Source organism: Psammomys obesus, unplaced genomic scaffold, assembly GCF_907164565.1.
Source record: "Psammomys obesus unplaced genomic scaffold, mPsaObe1.curated_primary_1811, whole genome shotgun sequence".
In the NCBI taxonomy this organism is placed as follows: Eukaryota; Metazoa; Chordata; class Mammalia; order Rodentia; family Muridae; genus Psammomys; species Psammomys obesus.
The window spans coordinates 11,830,128-11,855,234 of NW_026596234.1; the positions used below are offsets into that span (position 1 = coordinate 11,830,128).

The 25,107-nt window shown below is 53.2% G+C and overlaps 1 protein-coding gene across 5 annotated transcripts in view; it reads left to right on the forward strand.

Annotated features, from left to right (window-relative positions):
- Positions 1-18,362: 18,362 nt before the first annotated feature.
- The window catches only part of Sulf2 (sulfatase 2), a 74,536-nt gene continuing 67,791 nt past the window's right edge, over positions 18,363-25,107 (forward strand). The window contains exon 1 of one of the 5 annotated variants that reach the window (XM_055596253.1): positions 18,363-18,422. The gene's annotated coding sequence lies outside the window, so the exon portion shown is untranslated. The other 4 variants (XM_055596250.1, XM_055596251.1, XM_055596252.1 and 1 more) reach the window with 4 other exon arrangements.

Below are 25,107 nucleotides of genomic sequence, written 5' to 3' on the forward strand. Positions count from 1 at the left end.
GACCCCATCCTCCTGTTTTCAGCATGGGGGGGGGGGGACAGTCCTCAGTGTGGCAACACCTCCCCCTTTCTTCTTGCTCTCCTTGAGAGCCCACAGCGACGGACTTAAGGACTTTGTCCTGGTGCAGTTGGAAGACAGAGCTTCAGGTTGCCCATCAAGGGCCCCCAACACCTACTGGCCTTTCTGCTATGGGCCTGAAATGTGCAAATTGCTGACAAGAGGGAAGAAGCTGAGGGACAGGAAGTCGATGGGTTCAGTCAGGGGCAGCAGGCGTGGATGCAAGGAGGGCAGGTGTCACTGTGCTCCTCCAGGCTGACAAGGGCTCTGAAATCAGATCCAGAGCCCTTCCCAGGGGACCAGTCCGTGCTGCATCCCTGTCACAGAGCTAGCCAGCAGTCCCTGCTGAGGGATGGACAGGTAGGCTTAACATGAGGGTCCTCTGGGTCTCCTGGTATCCCACGAGCTCAGCCTTGGAGGAGGCACCACGAACCTGCTGGGAGGGAGGGCCAGATGCCACACGGCCATACAAGTGAGGAAATGCAGTCCTAGGCAGCTGGGCACCATCCTGCAGGAGCCAGCCCCTTGTTACCAGCCTCCACCACCCTCCTTCCCCAGCACTTCTCTCTGAGTGGTCCAGGCATTCCCTGCCTCCTCTCCTCCCCGTGTGCTCCTGTCCCCTACCCCACCCCATTCCCTGCCTTGCTCCAGGCACCCAAATAACAAGCTTGAGAGGACCTCTAATTCATTCTTTTGCCTCAGAGGGAATGCCTCAGTTTGATACTACAGAACCTTTAACACTGTCAAGCTGAGCATATTGCACTCTTGAGGATGGAAAGGACAGCCTGGACTTCTTGCAAGCGCAGCCCCTCTGTTTAGGCCAACTGTTTTCATTTCTATATTTACCTCAGAGCGGCAGGCCACTGGCTTCCTATTTACCCTGGGGACGGACTTTTCCTTTCAATAGAAGTGGCTTGGTGACAACAAAAACAACTTACTTAAAGGAAAAAAAGCACCCAACAAACCATCATCCAAGGGATGAGGGAACACAGGGAAAGAAGAGATACGGCCAGAGAAAAATTTTCATTTGGCAAACAGGGAGCTGTTGTTGGAAGTGTGGGCCCCAGATGCAGCCCAGAGACTACAAGCCCCATCCCCATCCCCATCTCCACTCCCAACTGCCAAGTCCTGTCTCTTGACTGAGCCCCGACCTTCTTGGCTATGAACTGGGAAGGCAGTGGGAGCCCTTCCCATGAGCTCCTAGGCCCATTGATGAGGTAGTGTGTACTGACCACCAGCCAGGAAGCATCCACAGGAGGACCACCACAGAGCAGGTAGGAAGAACCCCCTACAACTGGGAGGTAGGCTGCTCGTGGACAGGACCTCTCACAGTCTGGGGAGATGATCCCATGAAGCCCCAGGGCTTGGAACATGTGGCCTAAGGTTGAAATAAGCCTGGGAAAGCATGGGTACTTAGAGAACTGCGAGGAGGTGAGGTGGGGGTGGGGGGAGAGATGGGGTTGCTAAGCAACACATCCTGAAGCTGGAGCTGGCAGCTTCCTGGGAACCAGGACTTCGGTAAAGTCACACCCCCTGTGTTGCTGCAGAGTCAGTAGTAGGCAGCCGCTCTGGGACGATGGAACTTGGAATTTGGGAAGGTTAAAGACAAGCAGAGGGAGCTGGCGGAGATGCAAGGAATCTTGCCGGGGAAAGAACGCAGCAGCTAGTGCGGGGACGTTGGAAACCGCCTTCTTGTAGGCTAGCACCTCACTTGGTCTTGTATATATGGGTCAGGCTTCCTACACACATTTTTTTCCAGTTCTCAAAGCCAATAACTAATTCTACGGCTGCCTTAGACCACTGGTGTTGAATTTTCTACTTCAAAGAATCCCAGCTTCCAAAACCCAGAGCACGTGGGCATAATTACTCTCCTGTTTATAGACAGGGAAATCGAGGTCCTAGACTGTGAGTTTTGGTACTGTTGTCTTTCCCCCCAGATACTGGACCCTTGTTCCTTCCCAGCCAATGAAAATGGAAAAAGACAATGCTTCTACTCCATTGGCTACATTTTAAACACAAGGCAGACTGGGAAACGTAGTCTTTAAGATGGTAGAGGTCACTGGTTTCCCTGACACTATGGCACATGAAGGAGGGACACAGAGGCCACCCAGAAGAACTAAGAAGCCCAGCCATGAGTGGGAAAGTTGGTCTTTCAGGTCCACAATGTGACAGGGCATGTCTAGCACACTGACCTGGCTGTAGGGGTAGAACAGTGACGGGCTCTGGCGGGATCGCAGATGGACAGGTGAACGGGGTTAGGGCCACATGGAGTCATGGGGTCAACAGCCACAAAGGCTCCTTCCTAGGACATCCAGGCAATCTGAGGGCATCCTCAGGGCAGCTGGTCCCTGCCATCCTGGGCAGCTGAGGCGGTGCTGACCTGAGGAGACATCAGAGAGCCACTCAGAGCTGACTGGAGGCTCCAACCTCTGCAGGAAGTGCTGATCTGGGCTCCAGTGCCGTCTGCCACCTGCTAAAAATATCTGTCTCCTCCATCCACAGGTGCAGCCATCAGGGCGGCCGGGCTGTTTTTAGCGCTGGGCAAGCAGGAGACAACTGACTTCTAGATTTACAACCTGTCTGGCTTCATGGGAACCTGTTTCCAGCAGGGCCATGCATAGACAGCAAGCCAATCAGAGGAGGCACCATAGCCCACAGTTGAAGGAGGCCCTAGCCAGATGGCCCGAGATGTCCAGAGTAAGACGTTAGTCACACAGGCAGGAGGAGCTGCGACAGCAGCCCTGGGGAGGGCATGAGACAAATCCACCCAAGAGAAGACAGATAAGAGGAAATGGAGGATTCTGGAGACAGTGAAGAGGAACTCGTGGGCCCTGAGAGACTTCATTCGTTCATTCATTGATTCATTCCGCAGATATTTACTGAGCCTTACTATATGCCAAAGTGGGGTGTCAGAAACAGGTGTGATCTCTGTTCTCATCCATGTGTCTGTTGGATATTCAGCAAACACATACTGAGCTAGCACTAGCACATGCCTTAAGCATAGGCTACCACAGGGAGTGTCAGTCCTTCCTGGAGCTGAAACCATAAGAGGTGGGTGGGGTGGGCCGACTCCATAGCCCTCTCCAAGAGCGGATGAGTAAAGAAGTTAAGAGTGGAGGGCCCTGGAGATCTTCCCGTGCTATGGTCTCCCAGTCTGCCTCTGGGGCAAGAGAGGCTGCCTGACACAACACGGGCAACTTTGTAGCCAAGTGACCCACTGAGCACGCAGCTCAGAGGTAGCATCCACCAGGACAGTGAGTAGTCAGGGACAGACAAGTGGTTAGAGTAGGTGGAGGAGAAATGGCTGAAAGGGGGGAATCTGGAATTTAGCGTTGAAGATGGTGGATGGTTGAAGAAGCCAACAGAAACAAATAATCCATCCTTTAGGAGAGTCAGCACCAGCAGCTTGGCTCTGTTAGGACAGGGCCCTTGGAACTGGCTCCACTTGTGCCCCTTCTGGTTTTGGCACAAGATGCTTGTGACTGGGCACAGTAGGTTTTTATTGTGCATAACAGAGGAAATATCCGGAGGAATCTAGAAGAATCCAGATCAGAGAAAAAAGAAAGCAGACTTAACGAGGCCAGGGCTTTTTGCAAGATAGAAGGGAAAAGAGCTGGAGGGGGGAGAAGGGAGCATTTCAAGAGGAAGAGAGATAGGCGGAAAGAGAGGGAAATAGAGAAAATGGGGAGGAGACTAGCCTTGCCTTTATAAAGAGGACAAATGGCTGTGGGGAGGAGGGAAGCCTGGGGAGGCTAGCACAGACTTTGAAATGTATAACAAGTACTTGTGAGTAGGGACTGAGGGAGCCTGGAGGCAGGCATGGCCTTTGATACACAACCATGGGTGTGTCTGAGTGGAGCCCTGTGTCCCTTCTGCCAGGGGTTAGGGAAATGACTCATTTGAAGAAGGGATGGGAGCTGGTTCCAAGCGTTCCTGAGGAACGCTGACTTTTCTTACCCCTCCTGTAGTCTGGCGTGAGTCCATTTCTAGACGTGGGGGATGGGAGGGAGACACCTGTGAGACCAAACAGTAACATTCCCACCTGGCAACATTTTCTTGTGCCCTCAAAGCCTAACCTACCTAGCACGCTTATTTTTGTCACTGCAGAGTTAAAATACAGAGAGGCATGGGGCCTTCAGCTTTCTTTCTTCTTTTTAAGTTTGGCTTTGTGGGAGTTTTCAGGAGACTCTGTGTAAATTTTAGGATGAGTTTTGGTTTCCGTTTCTGCAAAGTGCATCGTGGTTTGGGGTGGGGTATGTTCTGAACATGTATCCTAATTTGGGAAGTGTGAGCTTTGTGTGTGTGCTGGTTCCTCCTATGCGTGAAAGAATGTTGGGCTGTCTGTGTGTCTGTGGGTCTGTGTGTCTTTAGTTTCTCTCTGTACAGTTTGTTTTTGTAGTGCAGAAACCTTTCCCTCCTTAGAAATTTTCTGTCAGTGTTTTATACTTGTGGGAGTTAATTATAAACAGAACTGTTTTCTTCATTTCCCTTGTGAGCTGTTGTGTTTTGTGTGTGTGTGTGTGTGAGAGAGAGAGAGAGAGAGAGAGAGAGTGCATGCGCGTACTGTATTGATTCTGTATTCTGCAGTTTTTAAAAAGATTTTTTTATTTTGTATTCTGCCTGCATGTACACCTGCACCCCAGAAGAGGGCACTAGATCTCACTATAGATGGTTGTGAGCCCCCATGTGGTTGCTGGGAATTGAACTCAGGACCTCTGGAAGAGCAGCCAGTGCTCTTTACCTCTGAGCCATCTCTCCAGCCCCTATACTCTGCAATTTTACTGAATTTATTTCTTAGTTGTAATAAATTTGTCTGTTTTAATAGATGGAATTAAAGGTTTTCTGTGTATAAAATTGTATCATGGAAGAACAGACACACTATTTCACTTCTTCTTGTCCATTCTACGTGCCATTTATTTCTTTTTCTTGCCTAATTGCTTAGGCTAGGATGTCCAGGATTGTATTAAATAAAAATAAGTCCTCACTAGTTTTGTTTTGTTTTCCTTAGTAGATTCCTTCTCTTCACTCAAATCTCAAATAAGACATTGTCTCTTTGTAGAGGACCATCTCTCTGAAACCCTCGTCCCTCCCCTTCACTGGTCCATCAATACACTTCATGTCACACTTCAGGTGATCTGAACTTGTGTCACTCATTTAACTGTTCACTCCCTGTCACTAAGCTGTGCCCCGGGGCACATGCTCTGCCTTCACACCTCAGAAATGTCCGGTTGAGAAAGCAGACCCACACAAAGAACGGCTCAGACTCCACTTAAAAGTTCTCCGGCGGCTGAACCACACGCCCCTGTCCGCGATCACTTAATGAAAATCAAACAGATTGGAAAGTCAGCCTCAACCCAATAGCTGCACTGGGTACCCCGCAACTGCCTGTGCCCTGTAGTGACGGTGTTGGGCTGTGCTGTTCCAGACGTTTCTGCTCTGTCAAATCTTTCTCGCCGATGATCCGGCTTGTCACACACACTCAGCGGCTCATCTGTCGTCAAGCTGCAGCCATCCCCAGGCTTGCTCCTTTGTGAGGTGCTTGCCACTCTGAGCACAACTGGAACAGACGGGTTTGGCAGAAAACTGACTCAGTGAGGTGGCCACGCCCTGCTGAGCTCAGAGGCAAGCCTGCTGCAAGGCTGATGATGGCGGCTCTATGCTCCCAGGACGGCTGAGTCTTAGGCTCGGGGCCTGTGCTCAGAGGAGGGGGTTGCCTGGACACCCACTCTGCACCAGAGCCCTCAGGGCAGAGCGTGGTGGCCACAGCTGTTCTCACTGTCACCCCCGCTTGTCTAAAGGCATCCTGGTACCCCACTGCCCTGCCAAGAGACCGCCTACTAGTACACCCATGTGCCTCCTGGCTCAACAGAAGACTAACCATGCTCTTGTTCCCATGCAGCCCCGAGCTTCAGGGGGCACCATCAAGGTCCCCAGCCCAGAGCCATCTTGATAACTATGTCACTCTCATCTAGCTTTCTCCTGGCTGCTGTGAGGGCCCCAGGTACAGATGCATGGCCTAAGAAGGCTAACTGTCCTGAGGGGAAAACTTCAGTATTGCTCCCTTCAAGTCACGTTTGTGATTGAGAGCGAAAGTGACTTGAGAATGAAGCCACAGCCCCTGGCAGATTGTGGCAAAACAGGCAGCTGAGCTGCGGAGTGATGAGTTAAGCCAGCCTCAAGCCCGAGTCTGTCCGGGCGAAACCCAGTCTTTTATCCTGGGAACCATAGTCACAGGGGCCATCCCAGAGGCCCTCCCTAACACAGGCCCTGGAACCTCTCCCTCTGCCCGAAGTGTTAATAGCTATGTGTGCCTCCGCACAGCCACAGGTACCCTGAGAAAGGAGTCTCCTCTTTTGCGTGCCAAGCATCACCAAGCAAGTCTGTTGTGGGACCCAAGACTGCCTTTTCTCATGCGTTGCTCGGGGATTCTGAAGCTGCAGGCCCAGAGAGCCACATTGAGAAATACAAACAAGTCACCCACCTTGAGCTGGCGATGGAATGCTCCAAAAAACTCAGGTTTCTCCCAGCAAGGGGGAAAGCCAAGAGTGGTCGAGGGCTTCTTTTGTGTGCTTTCAGCATCTCGTAACCTACTAGACTGCGAGGGGGTGGGAGGAGTTGAGTGGGGGGGGGGCCTGGGGGTCTGAAGCCTTTCGGCCCCCCCCCCCCCGGTACTCAGTTATAAGAGATCTGGCAAACGAATAAATGTCTTGTCAAAGTCATCCACAGCTGCTGCCTGCCCTGGCCACCCACCCGATCAAAGCCCCTTCCTAAAAGCTCCACAGGCAGGCAGCCTCTGGGCACTCGAAGGCCCCGCCCCCTCTGACATCCTGCTCTGAAGTGACGGCTGTGGGATCTGTGCAGTCTGTGGGTCACCCAAGAACAATGCGTGCTCAGAGATCTTTGCTGCTGTCTCCACACTGGTGGAGGCCGACAGCCTGTGGCCACTGATCTTCACAGTGTCTGCTAATGGCCCGCCGCGGGTGGGAGCCGTTGAAGGCCTGAGATGGCTCTCAATTCACTAACTGCCTAAAGAGTCGGCGATAACAGGGAAGGCCAGAGCCGGGCTTCAGCATCCTTATGAACCTGCAGGAATGCAGCTGCTGGCAAGCCACATGAGTTCTATCTTCCTTTGCCGCAGGGAACCTTTAGAAAGCTGTTGATGTGGATTCCGGTGGATGAAGGGAAGGCCGCCCCTTGGCTAGTCCTTCTGTGGTATGCTACAGGCCTATTTGATCTGCTGAACAACCCCAGAGGTAACAAAGGAAGAGGCAACTCTGAGAGGCATTTATAGAGGGAGAAATGGAGGGCCAAGGCCAGTTACACAGCTGGAAGATGGATCCCAGGGTGGATCCTACAACCACGACGGCACAGGTGAGCTTCACTGGGTGAGCAAACTGTTTCCTGCTTCAGTGGAAAGGTCGGAGCGGGACTTTGATCTTGCAGGCAGTCTTCAGCTAACCGCATGGACTGTGACCATACACCACGACCACCGTGTCGGTCTATGAGGCTGAGCCCGGATGTTGAGGACTTGCTCTGCTGCCTTGCTTGGCCACAGTCCTCCTTTGGAGGACTGAAGTATATTCTACAACTATGGTGGACATGATGGCCTTGATGTGTCAGTGCAATGCAACCGCAGGCTCTGTGTCTACATGACTAAGCCAGACCCTGGGCTTCTCAGCATCTAGGAGCAAAGCCATCCCCGCTTTAACCAACCATGGCCAGTTTTCTGTTTGCAGCTACCGTGAGTGACCAGGGCCATTCTCGTCCTCACGCTCGTTTCTCCAAGGTGTTGAGGACTGAGTGGGCTGAGTCTGGCTTGTCCCAGGAGCCTCTGATGCAGTTTTGGTTGGCTGCCCAGCCCTTGTGGGCACCAACACCAGACAGAGCCACTGCCAACCGAAAGTAAGCCCAAACGATAAGTCACCACTTGTGTTCACAGGGCCAGCCAGGGTGGGCCTGAGTGCAAGGTACCCCCGGAGGCCAGACCCATGTGATAAGACAAGATCCTGCTCCAAGAAGGACAAGGAGAAAAGTGGGGGATCCTGTCAGATCAGCCTTAGGTGCTGAGTGGGTCTCAGGGGCTGTAGTCTTCTTGGTCTATAGCACCCAAAGCCTTGGGGTTGCACAGAGCCTAACACTGCCAGCCACTGAGTCCTGTTCAGCCTTGCTGAACGTTCTCAGCTAGAGTCCCTGCTCTGTGCGTTGGTTCTGGACCCACACAGGCCTCCTGCTGAGGTCCCTCAACACCCACTAATGCCCCAACACTAACCCTAGTTGCCCTCCAGTGCAGAAAGGCTTGTCACTCCTCACTCTTTCCAGGGACCAGAGTCCCCAGAGAAGCTGTAGTCAGCACCAGCTCCCTTTGAGGCTTCAGGAAGGAGCCTTCCTGCCTTTTCTAGGTCTCTAGGTCCTCCTCTTCTTTTTTTTTTTTTTAATAATTTTTATTTTTTTTATATTAATCACAGGTTATTTACTTTGTATCCCAGTGGTAGCCCCCTCCCTCAAACCCTCCCAAGGTCCTTCTCCTCCTCTTCTTCTTTTCTTCTTCTTCTTTTTCTTCTTCAGACATTGGCAATGAGATCAGGGCTCAAGCTGAGCTCACCTTAATTATTTACATCAAAGATGATTTCCAACTCAGATCACATTGCCAGGATCTGGGCTGGCATGAAGGTGGGGTTGTGCAGTTCTGCCAGCACAGTAGGATAGGGGATGGAGCTGAGCCCATCTTGCCTCATTGTGCTCTGTCAGGCCCCCAGTGAGATACCATCTCCCTCTCAGTGCCACTATGAGGGACCCAGGACTCCACGGGGCTGGGTGAAGGGGAGCCCCCATCCATTATCTATAATAGGTGCCAGTTGCTGTAGGAGTCATTCTAGATGGATACAGAGATATGGAGAAACCCAGAGGTCTCCTCCTACGACCTGACCCAGCAGACCCAGGAGACCCAGGAGACCCAGGAGACCCAAAAGACTGTTTGCTGGCTGAGAGTTTGCAAGGTGGAAAAGAGACAGCCATTAAAGATCATGCCGAGAATAATTGGAAGCCCCTTCTCTGGCCAAACATGGCCACAGCATTGATGAGTCCATTTGATCTCATAATCGCTCAAGGGGTGGGTTCTCTCAGAACCCCCTTTCCACATAGGGAATGTGCCTCAAGCCCTTGTTCAGGGCCTCATATGATCAGGGCCGGAGCTGAGGTGCAAGCACAAGAATTGGGCTCCAGTCTGTGTTCCAGGACAGAGCGAAGCCAGTAGCCCACAGGCCGGATGTAGTTTAGTCTGCTCGCTGTGGCTCAGAGTCTAAGAATGGCATTGCCATTTTTAAATGGGTGCTGAACAGAAAAGGGATATGTACAAAGACCATCTGCAGCTTGCAACACAGAGCTATTTACTACTTATCCTTCGTGGAAAACGTGTGTCAGTCTCCCTCCAATAACCACACTAGTCGATCATGCCCTGAAGCGTCCCAGGAGAGGTACCGGGAAGAATCAGAGGATGAAGACAGACTGTGTAGCCTAAGAGCTGCTGGGTAGGACACCTGACAGGTCAGGCTCACAGCTCACAGCTCAGTCCTGGGACCAGAGAGGACCCCAGGCTCCATAAGAAACTCTATAGATCAGGCACGGGATATAGGTCCATCCAAGGGATGCAGTCCTGGAAATCTGCCAAGAAACAAGGCTTAAAAGGGGTCTGTGGGTGAAAGCATTTGGTAACAAGCCTGATGGCCTGAGTTCAAATCCAAGATCACAAGGGGGAAGAAGAAAACGCCTCCCAACTATTCTCTAGCAGACCTACGGGTAGCATACACACAGTGAAGATGAAATAATTAATAAATACGTTTTTAAAAGAAACAAGTTTAAAGAGTAGGAGGAGAGGAGGAGGAAGAGGAGGAGAAACACTTTGCAGGCTGACATGACTGAAGGTCCGAGTGTGATAGCGCTGGCTTCAGGCGCAGCATGAGCTAGGTGCTCACAGCTGCATTCACTCCCGGGCATGGCGCAAGTTACCACACACAATATAAAACAGTGTTATTTATTCCCCCACAGTTCCCAGGAGTTAGAAGTCTAGCCATGGACTTCCTGGTCCTCTGCTCAGTGTCACAGCAGGATGAAATGGAGGCCTTGGGCTGAGAGCAGGCAAGGCTGTGACTGCAGCTCCCTAGAATCCAGTTCCCTGTGATTATAAGGAGAGCTTTCATTTCTGGGAGTCTCACATCACCCAGGCTGGCTTCAAACAATCTTGAACTCCTGCCTTACCTCCCTAACGCCAGAATGACAACCATGCACCCTAACTCCTGGCCTCAAACTGTCCTGGGATCGAAGCCCAGAGTTCCACGCGTGTTTGGCAAGAACTCTACCGACTGAGTGACGGCCCAGCCCAAGATTCTGAGTTTTTGTTGTCAGTCTGGGCAATCTGCACCATGTGGCCTCCAGAAGAGGACAATTTACCCTCCCTTTAAGAGGGTAAATTGAGCTAGAGAACATTACTCTAAAAAAGTACCCGACTCCCTGAAGGCTTGTGCCTGATTAACTGGACTCAAGCAGGACAATCTTCCATCCAGTAAATTCTATTAGCTGACTTGGGAGCCAAATCCCTTTGTCTCAGCCTCATCCTGAGGTGAAACCATTATCCGCATTGTCCTGCCCACCCAAGGGGACAATGGAATTAGGAATCTCGGGGGGTTGCTTTAGAATCCTGCTTCCCCACTCCAAGCTGCCTGATTTCATTCCCTGCCCATTTTGGCCTCCAGCAGCTCCCCAGTCTCCAAGGAGAAGAAGCTGCCTTCCTTCAAGAGCTCAAAAGAAAATCCCTGACCTGGTCCCATTGGCCCACCAAAGTATCATGTGCTCATGCCTGACCAGTGCCTCGTCATGCCTGTTCCAAGACACAGAATGTGTGAATTAGCCAACCCTGAGTCACAGACCCAATGCTGGAGCATGGGGCCCAGGTGGCTTTTCATCACTGTGACAGAGCACCAGAGAAGACAACTTTAAGAAGATGGGCTTATTTTGGCTCATGGTTCCAGGGGGTTGAATCCATCATCAGACAAGGCAGCCAGAGAGGAGAGAGGCAAAGATGGGGAAGAGGGAAAGAAGGAATATGCCTGTGGCTCTAGGCTCCAACCCCCTTTTAAAGGGGCAAAGAGTTAATTTCAGCTCAGAGTCCATCAAGGCAGCAGGGGTCGAAGTCAGGAAATACACAGGGACAGACAACAAGTTTCCTTTCCCCTTTCACTCCATCCAGGTTGGTGGCCTGTAGGCTGGAGTGTTCCTGCCCTGCTTAGCTGTTCATCTCTGGAAAGGTCCTTAGGACACACCTAGGCGCTTTACTCATTCCAACACAGTTGGGAGTCAAAGGAAACCACCAGGGCTCACAGTTCTCCCACCAGAGGGGCCAGGGTTGGCAAGTAGGGAAGAGACCATTTTCCCAGAGAAAAACAGGGCCCTTCCTCCACCACTGAAAAATCCGCTGCTGGGAAGACTTCTCTCCTACTTCCAATCCCCACCCACCACCACTACCCCACACACATACACACACACACACACACACACACACACACACACACACACACACGCCCATCTCACAAATGTACTCTCCCAACTATTTTCATGTCCAAACTTCCAACACCGTTCTTGCCTTTACTAAGTCATCTCTCTCTCTCTCTCTCTCTCTCTCTCTCTCTGTGTGTGTGTGTGTGTGTGTGTGTGTGTGTGTTATGTGCAGGCCTATGTGTGTGATACGTGTGCTGTGTGTGCAGGTGTGTATCTGATATGCACACCCAGGCCAAAGGAGGACGGCAGGTCTCCTGATCCATTGCTCTGCTTTATTCCCTTGAGAAAGGGTCTGTGAGTGAACAGGCAAGCCCAACAGTCCTCCTGTCTCCGCCCTCACAGCCCTGGGGTTACAGGCGCCCACGCAGCCACACCCAGCGTCTCCCATGGGTGCTGAGGTCCTTGGGCTTGAACAGCAGGGATTTTGCCCGCAGAGCCAGCTCCCCACCCCCTAACTTATGCTGAAACATAGGTTCATGACAACCTAAGCTGAAAACCAACCCTCTATGTTCCTGCCTATGAGCAGCCAGTGTCAAATACCCACTGTTTAGAGGCCAGGGCTGAGGCAAAATTCACACCAGACCTGTGGGCAGCATAGAGTCTAGCTATTGGGTTGCACCCTCATCCCACTGGGAGAGAGATCTCTGTCCCCTCCTCCACAAGCTGCCAGGTCTCAGCTCCAGGGAAGCCTCCAAACTAAAGCGTCAAGGCTGAGAATCAAGATATTTAACCACGGGCTCTGGCCCATCATACCAGATGCAGGCTGTAAGCAGGCAAAGCCTTCTCTGGGCCAAAGGTGGAGCTGGCTGGTCAGTCACATGGCAGCATGTGGCCCACGGGGTGGCACACCCAGGCAGCCATGAAGTTTTCCCAGAAAGGTACTGCCAGGAGGCAGTTCATTGTGAGCAAGGAGTGAGCAGCCAGCTGGGCTTCCAATCAGGGCCATCTCTCATGTTCATTAAATGAGGCCAGTGACATGGTTCTCCCAGACCAAGGCGCTTGCTGCTAAGCCTGAGAACCTGAGTTGGATCCCTGGTGGATCTCCCATGTGGAAGGAGAAAATGGACTTCTGAAAGTTGCCCTCTCATAGCCACATACATACCATGCACACACACACACACACTCTAAATAAACAAAACAAACAAAGAAATAACTATTTTAAGTTCAAGGAAGGCTGCCGTTGTTAGCAAGACACCATTCAGTGCGTGACTGTAGATGGTAGACATAGACACTGTCTCATTGGCAGAAAATCGAAGTCCATGGTGACACAGAGCTGGTGAGTAACAGCTTGTGGTGCTGGAACTGTGGATGCTGTCCCAAAAGACTGGGGTCGATTATTTTCACCACCGCTTCTGTTTGGAAGCGTCACCTACCGGATATCCGTTCATTTACCAAGAACGTATGGATTACTGTGGGGGAGATGGTCTTCTGGACGCTAAACTGTACTGGTGACAGACACGGCCTCTGCCTCTGCCTGCTGCTGTCAGGGGAGGGCAACATGACCAGTGTCCACAGGCCCCAAATAAAAACAGCCTCTCAGCCAGGTGTGGTGGCATGTGCCCTTCTTCCTGGCATTCATGAGGCAGAGGCAGGTGGATTTCTGTGAGTTCAAGGCCAGCCTGGTCTATGTAGAGACTTCCGGGGCAACTGATGGTGGAGGTGAAGGGGGATCAGATGGCGGCATAGTATAGGGAGATGACGGTATGGGGAGACACGTGAAGAGTAGCCAAGAAGTGTCTGTAGGTAAAACACACAGGAGAGAGCCTTAGGGAGGTGACATCTGACCTGAACTCCATGATGACAGACATGTACCCTGGGATGGTAGGGTGAAACTTGCAGTTTTCTAGGGAGAGGGCAGAGCAAGTGCAAAGGCCCTGAGGCAGGAGAGGGCTTGAGAAACAAAGAAAAAAACTACTTCTGTGGCTCTGCTAATGGGAGCAAGCTGGGAGCGATTACAGAATTACTGTTAATTTCCTCAGATGACATAATGATGGGAAGGCCATCTGGAAAAGCAGCATACCGCTCAGAGATGCCTGCTCCAGTCCTGAGGGGCGAGGGCGTCACCGTGTCTGCAGCCTCCTGCCAAGGAACCAGAAACAACACCACTACCAAAAAGAAGCCCACTCGGTAAACAGTATCAACTGTGGCCCCAGGTGGAGGGTTCAAATGAGTCCACCGGGTGGTCCTTCCAGAGTTTCTGTTTGATAACTTCACCATAAAAAGAGAATCAAGAGACACGGGTAACCATTTACTAGAGAAAACAGAGGTCAGAGATTAAGGTCAGGTGTCCTCCCTGATTACCCCCCAGCTCTATCGACCACCCCCTGCCCCAGCTCCTTTTTACATAGATTGTGGAGGCTAAACTCAGGCTTGCAAGGAAAGCGCTTTTCCAACCAAGGTTTCTATCTCCCTAGCCTGGTCTCCAGTCTTAAAGGAGAAAAGTGAAGGGGGTGGGGGAGGGGGAGACAGCGAGGGAACCACCTGCTGGTCAGGGTGGCTGAACAGGGGTAGTTAGACTCTGTGGGCCCTCGAGCAGCATCGAGCCATTGCCCCACCATCCGTTAATCACAACCCATGAGCTATAATCAAAGCTCAGGAGTGATTTTTCTGGAATTCGATCATAATACTCTATACGCTGTCCCAGAGAAAGCCCTAGATCGAATAGCACTTAGGAACAAATGGATTGTGCTTTTCTTCTCAAGGAAACACAGATCCCAGGGCTGGAGAGATGGCTCGGAGGTTAAGAACACACACTGTCTTTGCAGAGGACCAAAGTTGGGTTCCCAGGATCCACGTCTGTGTGGCCGCTCATAACTGTTTGTTGTAACCCCAGCTCCAGGGAACCTGGTGCCCTTGGTTAGGGTGATTTCACGCCCTCTTCTGGATGCTGAGGGCATTGCACCCATGTATACACACCTACACACAGACACACAGATTTCTGTGTAGATAATTAAAAACAAAAACAAAAACAAACAAAAAAACAAAAACAACTTGAAAAGAAAAAGAAAAATCCCTTTGTTCTGCCTTGTCCACAGAGAGACCTCTCCTCTGCCCGGGGCCTCGTGCGTGGCTGCTTTCATTGTCACCTCCACCTGTCCTCACACTTTACCAGAGCCACGCAGGTGACACAGATTCACACTTAACCTTTCTTGTCTGTTTCTCCAGGAGAGACAATGATATAACATCAAACAATGAGTCCAGCTGTCGCCGTGACCTGTGGTCTTTGGAGACTGTGTTAACTGGGGACTGTCCCACTTTTTCCCTGGTAAGAATTCACAGTAAACACCATCATTCTTTGAGATCGCTCTTGGCAATTACAGTGGTTTATAATTCTCCTCCCTCTCAAAGTGGCCCTGGATTCCTAAATGTGCACTTTTAGGCGTCAGGCGTTAGAATAAATTAGACTATACAATTACATGTAATTAAAGGGGGGAGACGGCTGTGGCGATGCAAAGATAGCTGTGTTTTGCTGAAGTAAAGCCTGCCTGTGACCGTGTGCTGGCCCAGGGAGGCCACGAGAAATACAATTAGTGTTCTGTTTTAATAGGGGCATATAGAGCTGCTCTCATTATCACAATATCTGAAGATATATAAACAGTTTCTCCCTAATACCAGGGCATTTCTCCTGACAAGACAGCTTGGGTTCTAAGACTGAAGCAGAATTAACCACAAAATTCATATTGTTGTGCAAGATACTGGAACTTGTATTTTAAAAACCCCCGGAAAGCCCGTCTCTCCTCTGCAGCCCGGAAGTTTAATCTCCACCCTGAGAGAGGTCGAAGGCGTCTCCTGGAGGGGAAAGTCACAGCCAAGCTTGCATGCATTATTAAAGCCGCCTGTGCCCCCAGAGTGTGGGGCCTCAGCCAGAGCCCCCAGTCTGCAGCCCTGTGCCTTCGTTTAGTGTTTCTCCTTTACACGCCAATTTGTTTGAGACATGTTAAAAGGTTGTCTTTTATAACCCTCATAAAATACCATCGACTCTGCCCAGATGCGGCCAAAAAAGAGCTTAGACAATCTGTGTTTCAACCCGTGGACCGGGATGCAGGAAGGCTCAGAAAGAGACTCTGCGGTTCCCGCCACTGCAGGAGACTCAAGGAAGTGACAATGGAAAGGACTCCTTAGGGTAAGGAGGACCCACCATGCCCTGTATAGCAAGCCACCAAGGGGCTCCTAGAGAGGAAAAGCAAGGCACCGGGGGGAGGGGAGATAGGGGGGAGGGTGTTGCCTGGTAGCCTCGAGCTTCCATGGCTCAACGGTTGTCCAGCTGGGCCTTTGCTGTGATGGATCTCATCAGGGCACAACGCACACAAAAGAAAGGCTGGCCTAGACCATGAGCTTAGAAAGGTGGGAGCTGGAGATCAGGTCCTGAGGGCTCTGTGCAGCCCACCCAGGCTAGAGTTGAGTTGTGGAAGAGACCAGGCCTCCCCCAGGCTCGAGGACATCTGACTCATCTTCAGATAGACCACAGAAACTTTTGAGTGGGCCAGTGGTCCTCCTCTGCCTGAAAGGAGCCTGGGCAACAGGCTGAGGCCCGGACCAGCAGGGTTAGGGGTCCACAAGGAATTACAAGAAGACCTGTGGCTGGAGACTTTGCAGGCCTTCCCTCCAGGTGTCTTTAGTTGATGAGTGATTTCCTGAGCCACGCCTGCATGCACACTTGTCCTTAAGCTCTAGCCCCTCCCCAGTAAAGAGAAGGGGTCCCGTGCTGACTTCGAAGTCTTGGCCTTAGATCTGTCAGTTGCAACAGCAGAAAGTAAAATGTAAGTGAAACCACGTGATGCCCTCTTCCTCCAGTGCCCAGTCCCAACAGGGTGACTGAGAACTGCCCTCTTTCCTGGAATTTCTGGTGGACCCACCCATCTGCAGACAGCCACCATCTGAAGTGCAAGGGCGTGGTCATACTGTGGTTCTCGAACTGACTTTCTGGTGTAAATCCCCAAACTTCTCATTCTCCAGAACCTCAAAGCAAACAGGATACAGGTTCCATCCCTGAGCCCTCCTCCCTCTCCTGCCCCCAGACTCCCATGGGACACTAGGGTCCTGTTAGGAAATCACTGCTGCGCTGGCGTCCAAAGCCGGGTCCAAAGCCGGGTCCAAAGCCTGGTCCAAAGCCAGGCGAAGCCTCACAGGGTTGGGGGAGGGGGAGGGGACAGGGACTGAAAACCACCCGCCCCTCCACGTCCGGCAGTGGACAAGTCCCTAATCTTTCTGAGCAGTCCTTGTTCTCTAACAATTGTGAACGATGGCCAGATGCAGACACTCTTCAGATGGCCATGGAACCTGCCGGAGCAGCGGTGGGTGAGCCATGTTGTAAATATGGAATTACATGTGGCAGAGAGAGAAAAAAAAAAATACAAAAAGATCACCTTGATGCTTCGTCGTTGTTTTGCGTGGCCTCTGAGACAGTCTCACCCTATGGTCAGTTTTGGTGATCCTCCTGCCTCAGCCTTCAGCGTGCTGGGGTCACAGGTGTGAGTCACCATAATAATACTGTCTCAGCTGACTGTACAAAGAATTGTCTGTGACTTCAAAACTGATCACACCTGCCCTTCTGCCCGTTTTACCTTTCTGTTTTCTGAGACTTTTTTTTCCTTTTTGTTTGTTTGTTTGGTTGGTTTTTCCAGACGAGATTTCTCTGTATAGTGTTGGCTGTCCTGGATACCTTTGTAGACTAGGCTGGCCGCAAACTGGATGAGATCCACCTGCCTCTGCCTCCCTAAGGGTTGGGATTATAGGAGTGCACCACTACCACCAGGTCGGCTCTTTTGTCGTTGTTTTTTTTTTTTTTTTTTTTTTTTTTTAAATAGGGTCTCCTGGACTTCCAGCTGATCTCAGACTGAGCGGATGAGGGTGACCTTGAATTTCTGACCAATCTGCCTCTGCCTCCTGAGTGCTGGGACTGCTGGTGTGCACCACCACGCTACCTTTGTTTCCTGTTTTAATTTTTTAAATTTTCTAGTGGCAGTTCTCAGAATCCCTCCATTACAGGAGCGGCCTGACAGGCCCATGAGTCCACCGATCAGAGCTGCAGGGAGCATGACCCCTTCCTGGCTATCCATCTGGGGAACAGCACCGCAGGGGGTACAGCCCCTCCTGACCCAACAACCCTGGGAAACGGAGGATGCCCCTGGCTTGGAAAAGCAGCTTCAGGATTAGTACAAAGAAAGTACGGAGGTGTCTGCAGCCTCCAAACCAGTCAAGACGATCCATTTGAATTTTAGATGAACACCAAAGCTCTGGTTTTAGTACCTCTTCCTGGGTCGGGGAAAGGAGGACTTTGAAAGTAAGTGCAGCCTGGATATAACTCAGATGGAGCCTCACCTATAACTCCGGAGCTCGGCCTCCGGTGTTCAGATCCTGATCCAATTGTCTGACCTTGGGCCAATAACTTAACCGCCGTCTCCATTTCAGTATAAATGGACGAATACCATGGAGGACTTTCAGGGTTACATTTCCCTCCGAGCCCAGCGCTGTTGAACCGCAGGGTCGATCATCCCTTAGCACAAACAGCTTTCCTTTCTCAATCTACTGGAGAGCTCTGTGGCGGCTCTTCACCCACCCCAGGCAGCCAGGGCCCCTCGGGCCTCCGGCGGCTTCGGGACGGCAGAAACCGCGCAGACAGCACCACCTGGAGACGATTTTCCCTTTTACCAGGGGAACGGGCCTCTCCTTTCTTTCCCACTCCCGGCCCGTGTCTGGGCAACGTTTCTGCTTTCGCTTGTGCTCAAGTTAATTTCTCAGAGAGCTTCGGAGGCGCGTGGGCAGTCCCTCCTGCGATCTAGCTTGGGGATCGGCCCGAGCCGGCGTCTCCAATGGCAAGTGTGTGCGTGTGTGTTTAGAGGCGAGCGCGGGGCTTTCAGCAGAGGCAGCCGGGTGTTTGCAAACCAGGGCGAGCCCCTGTGAAAGCGGATAAAAGAAAACATTTATTAACGTGTCATTACGAGGGGCAGCGCCGGGCCGGGGCTGTCGCACGCCTCAGGGAACACTTGGCTCCTCGCTGCTGGGAGGGAGGAGGACGAGAAAGCGGAAAGAGGCTGGGTTCTCCGCGCGCCAGCTCCGGGGCCTGATCCATGGCCCTCGCGACTTCGCGCCGGTGTCTACTGGACTAGGAGATGCGCCCCCGGGCCGAGCGGCACACAGGCGCGCACACACGCACGCGCGGTCCCGGCTCGCGCAGCTCCCTGCTCAGCGCACATCGGTTTCAACTCCGCGCCCGGGGCGAGCGGGAGCGGGTGCGGGTGAGTGCGCCCGGGGCCCGCGAGGGTGCGCGCTCGGCGGCGGGAGCGCGGCCGGCCACCGGCTCCGCAGGCAGCAGGCCGGGAGCCGCCGGGACTTCGGGCCGGGGCGCGGGGCGGCCGCGGAGCCGGAGGTGAGGCGCGATGGCCGAATCGCGGGGTCCCCGGCGGGGTGCGAGAAGGCCGGGTTCTGGGTTGTGGCGCGCGCGGAGGCCAGGGCGGGGCGGAGCAGAAGCCGGGATGCCGCGGCGGCGGCGGGAGCAGCGGCAACACGGAGTCCCCTGCGCCCCGCGGCTCGGCCCGGCTGCGGCAGAGGCACGGTAAGGCCGCGGGGGCCGTGCGGTGAGCGGGGCGCGGGGCCGGGCCCGGATCGCGGATTCCGGGGCGAGCACGGCTCAGGTGAGCCCAGCCGGTCCCTGCAGCCCGGCCCCGGGAGGGTGGCACCCAGAGGCTTCGGCACCGGCCGGCCTCGGGGGACTGACCGGTTTGACCCTGTCTGCGAGGCTGGGCGGCTTGGGGAGGACTTCCCGCGCCCCTGTGGCTCCCGGGGAAGGGCTCCTGGCCCCGCGGGCTGCAGGAGCGTGTCCCGGTTGACCCCTCGGGGTTTAGACCCAGAGGGCCAGCTAGAAGGCAGACCACGTGTGGCTTGTCCGGGCAAGACCCGAGCAAGCGGGGACTGGGAACTCGCGGAAAGGAGGACAAATGAAATCGGAAAACTTCTCCCGCGCCAGGTCAGAATCCATCGCCCTGCAGACCTGCGTCCGCCCCGCCGCGGGCTCCCGAAGCCCGGAGGGGACGCTGCAGCGGGGACTGCCACTTCATTTAGAGTAGTAGTTCATTCATTCACTCGACAAGCATTTGTGGAGCTCTGAGCGTGCCAGGCACGGAGTGTCACCCAGGGAAGCGTGGATGGCAGTGTGAGTCCCTGCGAGGGCGGCTGGTGGCGAGAGGAGGCTCAGAGTCGGCAGATGGAAGGAGCCACCCGCTTTTCAGTGGCCTCTGCCTAGAGGGGACAGAGAGCCCTGTCGCCCCACACCCCACACAGTAGGATGCGCTGCACAGAGCGTGTCTGTGGGGACCCCCGCCCCTCCCCCACTTCCTGAAAGTTCTGAGCCGCCCCACCCCTTCAGGACCGGCTCTCCTGCAGCTTGTTTTAATCACTTTTTGAGTTAAAAGTCAATATTTAATTAACCAAGTAATTACATTCAGCTTACATTTGAATCTGGATTTTTGCTGTGTCTGTGGGGACGCCCGCCCTCTCCCCTCTCCATCTGTCCCTGCTCTTTTTCCCACGGTGCACCCCCAGGCTACTCTGGAGGTGACAGAGAGCAGGTGACACTGGCTTTCACCGGGGACACCCTGGGTTTTCTCTCTCCGCTGAAATTGTTCACCTCTCAGCGTTGATCCAGCCCAGCTCCTAGCCCAAAGGGGATCTACTAAGATACAACCGTTGGTTAAAAGGGGGTGGGAGCTCCCTGAAGACCCCTCCCCACCCAGATGCTCCACCCAGCCTGGCTGGTCCCCAGGGAAATCAAAACAACCTGTTTCTACGTGGACTAGTGTTGAAATCAGCAGTTTGCTGAGGGTTGGTGCTGGCTTGGCCCATGGCGTGTTGGACCGGCCATCTCAGCCCTGGCAGAGGGCAGTGTGGCTTTGGACTTTGTGTAACCCTCTTGAGGGTTTTTTATTTGAATTTATGGCATTTTTTTGAAACCTTAATAGCATGTTGGGTTTTCAGACTTAAGCGTGGAAGGATGCTGAGTCAAGGCTGAGGGAGCAGCTGTAGGCACCCATGTGTGTCTTCGAGCGTCCCCGGTCCACACAGGCTCGCACACAGGCTTGTTCAAGGACCCCCATCCCATGTTCGATTTCACACCTGATGTTCCAAATCCCTTTTGACTTGGGAACTGAGTCCCTCTCCTGTGTCTGGCTTTGGTGGCTTCTGGCCCCTGGGTCAGCGGGGGAGATTATCACACAGCCATTATCTATTCTTAAGAGTCTGCGTTCTCTGAAGGCCTGGGGCCCTTCCTGCCTTTCTGACCAGTTCAAAGAAGGTTCCCCTTCACCTCAAAGATAAGGGGCAGGAAGTGTTGTTCAGGTCAGGCCCTTAGCCATAATAAGTCACATGTCTACACAAATCCTCCCAGAGCCCAGCCCTTCTTCCTCTAGGAACTTGGTTTCTAAAGGCAGGATTGGTGAAAAAGACCTGACCAGTGGGACAGTAAAGCTGTGGAAGTTAGAAGCCCGTCTTAATTCTTTCCCTTCTCCAAGAACCTCTGCTGTTTTGAGTAGGACTGGGGAGGTGTCCTGGTTTGTATTGTTGGGTTTATTGTTTGTTTTGTTTTGTTTTGTTTTGCCCTGCCCTTCTGTTCTTCCCCAGTGTTCGTCTCCATCTTCCTGGTCTAGATGCAAAGGTTCTCTCAAACGTGGCCATTGAGGGGTGGGGGTGGGGGATGAAGCATGCTGAGATTAGGATTTTAGCTTGGACAAAGCACAGAGAATGAGGTAGGGCACTGTAGGAGTGAGACCCTCTTGTGGCTGGTGGTGGATTGGCCTCAGAGGGGCCCCCAGGCACTTGGTTTCAGGTTAGGCTCTGTGTGTCGGTGGACAGGAAAGTGAGCCTCTCCACAGTGACCTGCCGGCCAGGACAGTCTGGCTAGGGCCAGCCGCAGGGGCTGGCCTGGTGGGGACCCCGGCAGATGCCCATGATCCAGCCGGCTTCAAGGCGCTATCTAATTGGGAGATCATTAAGATCATTATAATTAATTGGCATCCTGATAAATGGCATGATTGCCTAATTGGGGTGGTTGCTAGGGAACTAGACCTCACTTGGAGCCTAGAGGGGAAGAGGCAGTGGCTGGCTGCAGTTGGGCGCTGGGGTTACAGACCCTGCAGTTCATGGGCAGGAAGCCAGAACTGTATCACCACATCTGCTGGCAGCTGCTGAGTGCAGTTGCAGATGGAATGTGGGTTAGGGGTGTTTTCTTAGAAGGGCTACAATCAGGACCCTTTCTCTGGAGAGCCGTTGAAAAGGAGGCTCTGAAATCAATGGGAGGCAAAGGAAAAATGCCTGATTCCTCTCACAGCTCGCTCCCCCCACACCCTAAGGCAGCCCTGGCACCAGGCACCACCGGATCGGGGCTCAGCATTTGCCGTAGACGCCATTCTTCCGTCTCCGCTCTGCCCTCTGCCTCTGTGCCTTCCTCAGCACTAAAGCTGCAGTCTCTGGCAGCCCCAGGCTGGGTGTCTAAGACAGCCGGTCTGCCTGGCCACCTGCCCGGCAATGACATGGGGGTGTGTGACTCAACCGTTCTGTGCCTCTGCGTTCTCATCCAACAAGTGATGAGGGTCAGTCCTCACTCCCTCCCCTAGGCTGTGGACCGGAGTGAGATCATCAGCCCCAAATGCTTAGTTAGCACCAGTCCCAGATGAACCTGGGCTGTTATCCTAATGGAGGTGCCCAGATGATGCCACCGGGTGGCTGCCCTCTCATCCCTGAGGTCACCGCCCCAGAGCAGAAGCCAGTCTCTTTGCAGTGACGGTACCCCCTCAGCCCTCAGCTGCCCTCCCACTGAGCTGTGTGTGCTGGCTGAGCTAGAAAGTGAATGACAGGCCATGACTGTTGGGGCCCGCAAGCAGAGCGTCTCCTGGAAAAAAGCAAGCCTTGGGAAGCAAGGAGGCACCTGTAATGGCAGCCACGGTCCACGTTCCGGCTGAGCTGAGAGCCACAGGACCCACAACCCCACCCTCCCCTTTCCAGAGGGTCCTTGGGAACCAGAACCTAACTTAGCTGCTTCAGTAGCTAAAGCTGCAGCCTGGCTTTGGTTTGGGGCTTTCTAAGGGCTGGATTTACCTGTCCCTCCATGGTGGAAGTCCTCTTAAAGTGTTCGTTTAGGAAAAAAAAAAAAAAAGGTCCTAGAGAGGGAACAGGGCACCCTGCCTGTGTTCAAGTCAGCAAAAGGCTTGGGAGGAGGGCCTTGCCTACCTGTGGTGATGGCGGTGTGTAGAGGGCGCTCTAGAAGAGAACAGAGATACGGAGCCTTGAACACAACAACCCTCTCGGTATTGTACAGGTCCTGTGACTACACGATCCTACTACCACTCGGGGCCCAGTGCCAAAAGGGCTCAAGTACCTCATGGGTCCCAGTACCTCACAGCTCTCAATACCTCAGAGGCCCTGGTATCTCGTGGGTCCCAGTACAGCAAAGGTCAGATGGACTCCTGTCACTCTTAAGTACCCAACAAGAGCAGGTGCTGCCTGAGGACATAGCCCAGCAAGATAGAACCTGACCAAGCAGTGAACAAGGCCATGGTCAAGGCCGTTTGTAACAGGCTCCCAAAACAGTAATGAAACACAAGACACCTTCACAAGTGCCGAGTGGGTGAGGCAAGGTGGTCCAGAGGAGACCTCTGAGCCATGGCCTGAGGTGTAGGAAGAGGTTGGCCTTGGGAAGAGCTGAGGAAAAAGCATTTTGAGGTGGCAGGAACAGCCGGTGCAAGGGCCCTGCGGTACAGAAGAGTGCTTGCTCGGGACACACAGGCCCAGTGGAGTGAGTTGTGACATTCAGACTTTTAAATGGCATGGGAAGCACAGGAAGCCGTCAGAGAGGAGCCCGTCTGTGTTAGGCTTGATGGTGAGAAGTGGAGACCTGAGGCTGAGGGCCATCGGCCATCCATGGGGGAGTGGAGAGCGGCCACAGGGCAGAATCAGAATGATGGTTTGGGTTGATGCAGTACAGAGAGATTTGGGGTGTGGGGCCAGGAGGACTTGAGTGCCTCCAGGGTCCAGAATAGGGAAGAGCTGTTGATTCTCAAACCAGGGTGTCCATGCTGGCTAGGGAACATGCAGTGTTGATGGAAACAAATATGACATCTGTGGGTAGAAGCCACTGGTGCTTCTCAGCATCTTCTGTTCAGGAGGGTCCCTCTCCAAAGAGGGACCGCAGGGCTGAGTGTGGTGACCAGGTGGCCTGGGACAGGGTGTTAGGAGAGACCGTCGGGGAAGGTTAAGGAACATTGACCTGGCTGTTCACCAGTTCCCTGCACTTGTCCCTCGTCTCGGCTGTGTGAGACTATAGTCTGCTGAGGCTGAATTCGGGAGCCATGGTGCTTCCCAGGTATTTTAAAGCTGTGGGGCTGGACACACTTACAAGGGGGAACTCATCTTTCATTCGCTGGTGTGGTCCCCTGCCCCAGGGGCTGTCACATACCTATCTGATGAATATTTTTGGACACCCCACTGGCTCCCCTCTGACATTCCTGGGAGCACTAGAAGGTGCTGGCTGAGCTTCCCGTGGTTCTGCACGGCCAAGTGATTGGCAGAGAGAAGTCATTGCTGCAGCAGAGGCCTTCTGGGAATTCCCTGAGGGTGGTGGGTCAGCTCCACCCTGGCAGGTGGCACAGTGCCTCCTGAGTCAAGAGCTATTGCTCCAGCCTTCCAAGCCTCCTCTGCAGCGGAGCCTAGCACGTTGCTAGAGTCTCACAAACCAGTGTTTTACATTCCTACTCTTAACAGGATTGCAAAACATACATGGCCCCAGTAGCAGGGGCCCCAGACTAAGAGCTGCATGTTGTGAAAGATGTGGCCCCCTAAACATACGGGGCCCCACTGGAGACAGCCCTCCATTCCAGCCCAGACTCGAATCCTTAAGCCAAGCATGCCTGTGGGGCCAGGGGGTAGGGGAGGCTGAGGCCATATGCTGGAGACTTCGAACAGGGACATAAGATGTGTTTGGCCAGGTGGGTGCCAGATGTGTCTGGAAAGTGTGTTGCTGACAGCTCTTTTTGTTGCCTCATGGCTGGGACCCCAGCAGAAGTCTGACCCACTTTGGTAGCCAGAGAGGTGGAGATCTGGGCAAATAGCCTAGAGACGTCCCGGAGGAATCTGTACCTGGTGGCCACTGCCTGTCGGTCGGCCCTGGATACCCATGCCGTCCGCAGGCTTCAGAAGACCAGCCGCTAAGTTGGAGGCTTCCAAGAACAGGAAAGCCGACCGAGGTTGTAATGATAGCTCAAAGTCTAATCATTTGAATGTGGCTCGTGATGCTTTCTTTACTTACAGTGAAATGGAATTCCTGGCTTAGCATTCTAGGCGATCGAAGTTTCTGTTTCTCACATAACAAAAGGTTCAAAGTAGGGGAAAGTCCAAGTCTTGTCATGTAATGATGTTATCAAAATCCCAGGATCCTACTATCCACTGCCCCTGTCCCTACCATGTCTTTGACCTTCTTGTCTCTTGGTTTCAGTGGGGCTGCCACAGCTCCAA